Source organism: Tachyglossus aculeatus, chromosome 5 (assembly GCF_015852505.1).
Source record: "Tachyglossus aculeatus isolate mTacAcu1 chromosome 5, mTacAcu1.pri, whole genome shotgun sequence".
NCBI classification, from domain to species: domain Eukaryota; kingdom Metazoa; phylum Chordata; class Mammalia; order Monotremata; family Tachyglossidae; genus Tachyglossus; species Tachyglossus aculeatus.
Window position 1 is genome coordinate 25719587 of NC_052070.1, and position 6924 is coordinate 25726510.

The 6924-nt window shown below is 41.9% G+C and overlaps 1 non-coding gene across 1 annotated transcript; it reads right to left on the minus strand.

Annotated features, from left to right (window-relative positions):
- Positions 1-5279: 5279 nt before the first annotated feature.
- Positions 5280-5352, minus strand: TRNAM-CAU. The gene has a single exon. It is a non-coding gene; the product is annotated as a tRNA-Met (tRNA).
- Positions 5353-6924: the final 1572 nt, after the last annotated feature.

Here is a 6924-nt window from a genome sequence, read left to right on the forward strand (position 1 = left end):
ACTCTGTACTCAGTAGAGGCTCACCAAATACTGTTGATTCATTAACTCCACTAATCCTACAAAACAACACCAACAGGACACCGGAGAAGAGCGTGGCTTAATGGAAAGAGCACAGGCTTGGGAGTTAGAGGACATGGGTTCTAATCCCGGCTCTGCCACTGGTCTGCTGTGCGACCTTGGGCAAGCCACTTAGCTTCTCTGTGTCTCAGCTCATCCGTAAAATGGGGATTAAGACTGTGAACCCCATGTGGGACAACCTGCTTATCTTGTATCTACCCCAGCATTTAGAATAGTGCTTGGCACATAGTAAGTGCTTAACAAATACCATCATTATTATTATTATAATAACAAATCCTTAAGATATGGTAACAGTGCTTCATTGTTCTCCTTAAAACAGCTTCCACTAGGGAGGTGGTGCTGGGTGAAGGATCATTAACCTGACAATGTGTAAAAATATGGCTTCTGCCCCAACATTCAGTCAAGTTAGACTGTGAAGAATGGCACAACTCTGGGATTTGATAGTCCCTTTAACGAAATCAACAAGAAGAGAAAAGCTGTTCCATTTAGCCACCTGAACGGGTTTTCCCTCAGCATAGGGAACACTGAGAAAATGCTCCAGGAATGCAAAGATGCCACCATATTGAATACAATGAATGCTTTCCTCCCCCTTATTTATATTTTGCTGCAGTACGTTTTTTCAACATTGAGCTTAGAGCAATTCTTTTTTCCTCATTTCTTTGAAAAATAGCAATAGAGTAAGTAAAATGTCTAAAGGCTGAAATTCTGGCCTTTCCCCTCCCCAGGATCATAATGTGCTGCTTAAGAAATGATGGACTTGCAAATGAAAGTGTGATCGGGACAGCAAATGCACATAGCAAACAGCCTTTTGTTCAGAGGCCAAGAATGCAATTAGGAAAGACGATGGAGGAAGTGACTTAAAATGTGCCCATAGTGAAATGACCATCTTAGGAAAATTAACTACCCCTTTGGAGGTCTGAAAAGAGGCAGCTAAATGTTAGGCAGGCTAGTTTCATTCACACCCATTTCAGAAAAGGGAGGCCATGTAGTCTAGTTTGCTTTCAAATCAAATATACTTTTGCATATACCTCCCCAACAGCTTATCATTTTTTAGTTCAAAATTATAGTCATAAAGAAACGCATCAAAAATATCTATTTGCACCAATTATCTACCCACTCTGATTTTATTTACTGCATATTTTTGAAACAATTCTGTTTCAATAAAATGGGATATGTAACATCCCTAATCTTACAGATCTGCAAACGTTTAAACGTATCCCTCCAGTTGATGCATCCAATGCACCATCCTGCCTTTAATCAGGTCTTGTAGAGCTTATCTAAATACAAGAAATCTATGCTGAATCAAGGCATTTTAATGCCATGCTCTGCCCATATCATCATCATCAATCGTATTTATTGAGCGCTTACTATGTGCAGAGTACTGTACTAAGCACTTGGGAAGTACAATGTAACCATTTGCCTCATGCTGGGAAGTCAGTCTGGACTAGTCCACGAGTCTGTCCACGAGTCATAGCCCTTGTAGTTGAGACAGGTGTCTTGGTTTAATCCTGGCTTTGCCCCTGGCCTGTTGTGTAGCCTTAGGTGAGTTGTATAAACTTTCTGGGCCGCACTGTCTTTCTCTGAAAAATGGGGATAAAGTAGCTGGCATTTCTACTGACTGACCTCACAGGGATGTTGTGAGAATGAGATGAGATCATTTCAGTATGGCTCAGTGGAAAGAGCCCGGGCTTTGGAGACAGTGGTCATGGGTTCAAATCCCAGCTCCTCCAATTGTCAGCTGTGTGACTTTGGACAAGTCATTTCACTTCTCTGTTCTTCAGTTACCTCATCTGTAAAATGGGGATTAAGACTGTGAGCCCCCCATGGGACAACCTGATCACCGTGTAGCCTTCCCAGACTTAGAACAGTGCTTTGCACATAGTAAGTGCTTTATAAATGCCATGTAATTATTATTATTGTGAAGGATAGCTGATAAGGAAACATTGCAGAATAGTGAAAGTATGGTACCAATAACAAGGCACTATGATTATGATGATGTACATGGGAATATGTTTCCTTGGTAGTCTCCGACCTTCTATTCGGAAATGTCATGGAGAATTTAGCCTGGTGGTATGTGGCACCCAGCATCCCAGATTCAATCAATCAATCATTCAATGAATCAATCGTATTTATTGAGCCCTTGCTATGTGCAGCACACTGTAATAAGCACTTGGGAGAGCACAACACAATATAACAGACACATTCCCTGCCCGCAATGAGCGGTTCGATTAATCGTGTTCATTGAGTGCTTACTGCATGTGGACCACTGTAATAGGCATTCGGGAAAGTGCCATATAACATTCATTCATTCATTCAATCATATTTATTGAGTGCTTACTGTGTGCAGAGCACTGTACTAAGTGCTTGGGAAGTACAAGTTGGCAACATATACAGTCCCTACCTAACAATGGGCTCACAGTCTAGAATGGGGAGACAGACAACAAAACAAAACATGTGAACAGGTATCAAGTCATCAGAACAAATACGATTAAAGCTAAATGCATATCATTAACATGTTCCCTGACCACAGTCTACAGGAGGAGAGAGTCTAGGGAATCCCTTCACAACGAGCCGCAGCTTCATTTATTGGCTCTTTCACTGTCCTGGGAGTCTACTCCGAGTCCGGGGTTTACCTGAGGCCTGGTGAGTTTAGCCATGAGGGCAGCTCCAGTCCTGGGCTCCGCTGCTGCAGAGCTTCTGGTTCTATCAGAGTTTGGATCTGCTCCTCGAGGATGGCTCTGCCTTTCCCCAAGCTGACCCAGAAGCCATAAATGCAGGCTCTGGCATTCTACAACCCCATATCTACCAGAGCCTACAAAGGCAGGACCTAGGGTCTTGCGTGGCTCAGTGGAAAGAGCGGTCATGGGTTCAAATCCTGACTCTTCCACTAGTCATCTGTGTGACTATCAGGCAGAAACTCCTCATCAGGCAGAAACTCCTCACCCTCAGCTTCAAGGCTGTCCACCACCTCGCCCCCTCCTACCTCACTTCCCTTCGCTCCTTCTCCAGCCCAGCCCGCACCCTCTGCTCCTCTGCCGCTAATGTCCTCACCATGCCTCGTTCTCGCCTGTCCCACCGTTGACCCCCAGCCCACGTCCTCCCCCTGGCCTGGAGTGTCCTCCCTCCCAACTTCCACCAAGCTAGCTCTCTTCCTCCCTTCAAGGCCTTACTGAGTGCTCACCTCCTCCAGGAGACCTTCCCAGACTGAGTTCCCTCCTTCCTCTCCCCCTCCTCCCCCCTTCATCCCCCCCACCTTACCTCCTTCCCCTCCCCACAGCACCTGTATATATGTATATATGTATTTATTACTCTTTTTATTTATTTATTTTATTTGTACATATTTATTCTATTTATTTTATTTTGTTAATATGTTTGGTTTTGTTCTCTATCACCCCTTCTAGACTGTGAGCCCACTGTTGAGTAGGGACCATCTCTATTTGTTGCCAACTTGTACTTCCCAAGCGCTTAGTACAGTGCTCTCCACACAGTAAGTGCTCAATAAATATGATTGAATGAATGAATGAAAATGACTTTGGGTAAGTAACTTAACTTCTCTTTACCTCAGCTACCTCATCTGTAAAATGGGGATTAAGATTGTGAGCAACATATAGGACAACCTGATCACCTTGTATAATAGTAATAATAACAATGATGATGGCAGTTATTAAGAGCTTACTATATGCAAAGCACTGTTCTAAGCACTGGGGAGGTTACAAGGTGATCAGGTTGTCTCATGGGGGGCTCACAGTCTTAATCCTCATTTTACAGACGAGGTAACTGAGGCCCAGAGAAGTTAAGTGACTTGCCCAAAATCACACAGCTGACAATTGGCGGAGCCAGGATCTGAAGCCATGACCTCTGACTCCAAAGCCCGTGCTCTTTCCGTCTCTATATGTTGCCAACTTGTACTTTCCAAGTGCTTAGTACAGTGCTCTGCACACAGTAAGCACTCAATAAATATGATTGATTGATTTCCACTGAGCCACGTGGCTTCTGTGTATCCTCCCCAGCGCTTAGAACAGTGCTTTGCACATAGTAAGTGCTCAACAAAGACCAAAATTATTATTATTTATTATCATTGTGTATTATGTATATATGTTTGTACATATTTATTACTCTATTTATTTATTTATTTATTTTATTTGTACATATCTATTCTATTTATTTTATTTTATTAGTATGTTTGTTTTTGTTCTCTGTCTCCCCTTTTAGACTGTGAGCCCACTGTTGGGTAGGGACTGTCTCTATATGTTGCCAATTTGTGCTTCCCAAGCGCTTAGTACAGTGCTCTGCACATAGTAAGCACTCAATAAATGCGATTGATTGATTGATTGATTGATTGATCATTGTCTTATGCCATTGAGTCATCTCCGACCCATAGCGACATCATGGACACATCTCTCCCAGAACTCCCCACCTCCATCTGCAATCCTTCTGGTAATGTATCCATAGAGTTTTCTTGGTAATAATACAGAGGTGATTTACCACTGCCTCCTTCTATGCAGTAAACTTGTGTCTCCACCCTCGACTCTCTTCTATGCTGCTGCTGCTTTGACTTGTAGCAGATTGCCTTCCACTGGCTAGCCACTGCCCAAGCCAGGAATTGAAAGGGTATGCCTCTGCTTCATCATCATCATCATCAATCGTATTTATTGAGCGCTTACTGTGTGCAGAGCACTGTACTAAGCACTTGGGAATGACTCTCCCGCCCACAGCTGAGACAGGTAAAATACTGGAAACACTCCACGTACGACCCTGAGATGGGGGATCTAGGTTCCCCCTCAAAAAAAAGTTCATTTTTTTAATTCCAACATTTTGTGGAGATGAATTTTCTTCTTTATCCCCTCTGGTTAGCGTGAGACTTTATTCTCGTGCCCTACTGAATTCCTTAGAAGGTTGCTGCTTGTTATATGAAGGGGGAGAAAAAGAGAATGTAGCAGAGCTTAATGAACTAAGCCACCACTAGAATGTACCAAAGTTCTTATTATGGACTCTGTTGGGATCTGCAACTGATTTTTTCAATAAGAGTTCACGTTGGGCTCCATTTTTCAGTAGTCACTTATCAATCAATCAATCAATCAGATTTATTGAGCACTTACTGTGTGCAGAGCACTGTACTAGGTGCTTGGGAAGTACAAGTTGGCAACATATAGAGATGGTCCCTAACCAGACAGTGGGCGCACAGTCTAGAAGAAAAATTCTGCCCCCTCTGAGGCTCGAACTCAGGACCTTCAGATTATGAGACTGACGCGCTGCCTACTGCGCTAAGGAGGCCACTAAGTGCCAAAATTATTTAGGACTCTGTAACAAGCCACGCATAAGGGTCTAGACTGTAAACTGTTACAGGCAGGGAACGTGTATGCTAATTCTGTTGTACTCTCCCAGGTGCTTACTATAGTGCTGCATATAGTAAGCGCTTGATAAGTGCAATTTATTATCTCATATGAAGTAACTGTCATCCTTTGCTTCTCTTTTCCATACCTCCCCATCTACTCTTGTCAGCTGAGAAAGACGTGGTCTCCATGGGGATGGAAAAATGGATAGATTGGTAATAATTTATCATAGTTTTAGTGGTACCTCTAAAACCTAGAAAAATGTGAAAATCCATAAACTGGTAATGTTTATTGGTTGGGCTGTTAGGGCAGAATTAAAATAGTGAGGATATTAATAATAGTGTTTTTTTAAGTGCATAGTATTAGTCAATCAGTCATACTTATAGAATGCTTACAGTGTGCAGAACACTCTACTAAACTCTTGGGAGGGCACAATATAACATACATATACATATGTACATACATATACATATATTATATATACATATAAAATATAATATATTATATTTATAATATAATAAATATAATAAATGCTTCCTGCCTATAACGTGCTTAGTATGTGGCAAGCACTGTACCATTCATTCACTCATTCAATCATATTTATTGAGCGCTTACTGTGTGCAGAGCACTGTACTAAGCGCTTGGGAAGTACAAGTTGGCAACATATAGAGACGGTCCCTACCCAATAGCGGGCTCACAGTCTAGAAGGGGGACACAGACAACAAAACAAAACATATTAACAAAATAAAATAAATAGAACAAATATGTACAAGTAAAATAAATAAATAGAGTAATAAATATATACAAACATATATACATATATACAGGTACCAAATGCTGGGGTTATTCCAACAGTCAGATTAGACAGTCCTTTTCCCACATGGAGTTCAAAATCTTAGGGAGAGTTAGAATGTGGAGGGAGAACAGATTTTTCATCCCCATTTTACAGATGAGGAAACTGAGGAATAGAGGGAAAAAATGACTTGCCCAAGGTTACAATGAAAATGCTTAGAGAAGCAGTGAGGCTCAGTGGAAAGAGCCTGGGCTTTGGAGTCAAGGGTCATGGGTTCTAATCCCGGCTCCGCCACTTGCCAGCTGTGTGACTTTGGGAAAGTCACTTAACTTCTCTGTGCCTCAGATCCCTCATCTGTAAAATGGGGATTTAAAACTGTGAGCCCCACGAGGGACAACCTGATTACCTTGTATCCCCCCCAGTGCTTAGAACAGTGCTTGGCACGCTCAACAAATGCCATCATTATTATTATGTTTTTTACTCTCAGCCCTGTGTTCTATCTACAAAAAAGATGGTACCCTGTAAAATAGCTTTTTGGAACTTTAATATGGTTAAGTACTTTTGAATCATATGGACACGGTGTGATTGGCTGGAACTGATGTTGATTTTAAAGAGTGAATGGTGTTGCTTTTAAAGATAATCTTTAAAAGATGATCGGCACTATGAACATAAACTGACTCCAAATGAATCAGGTGCTTTATGAGATGAGTAATCTAGGCA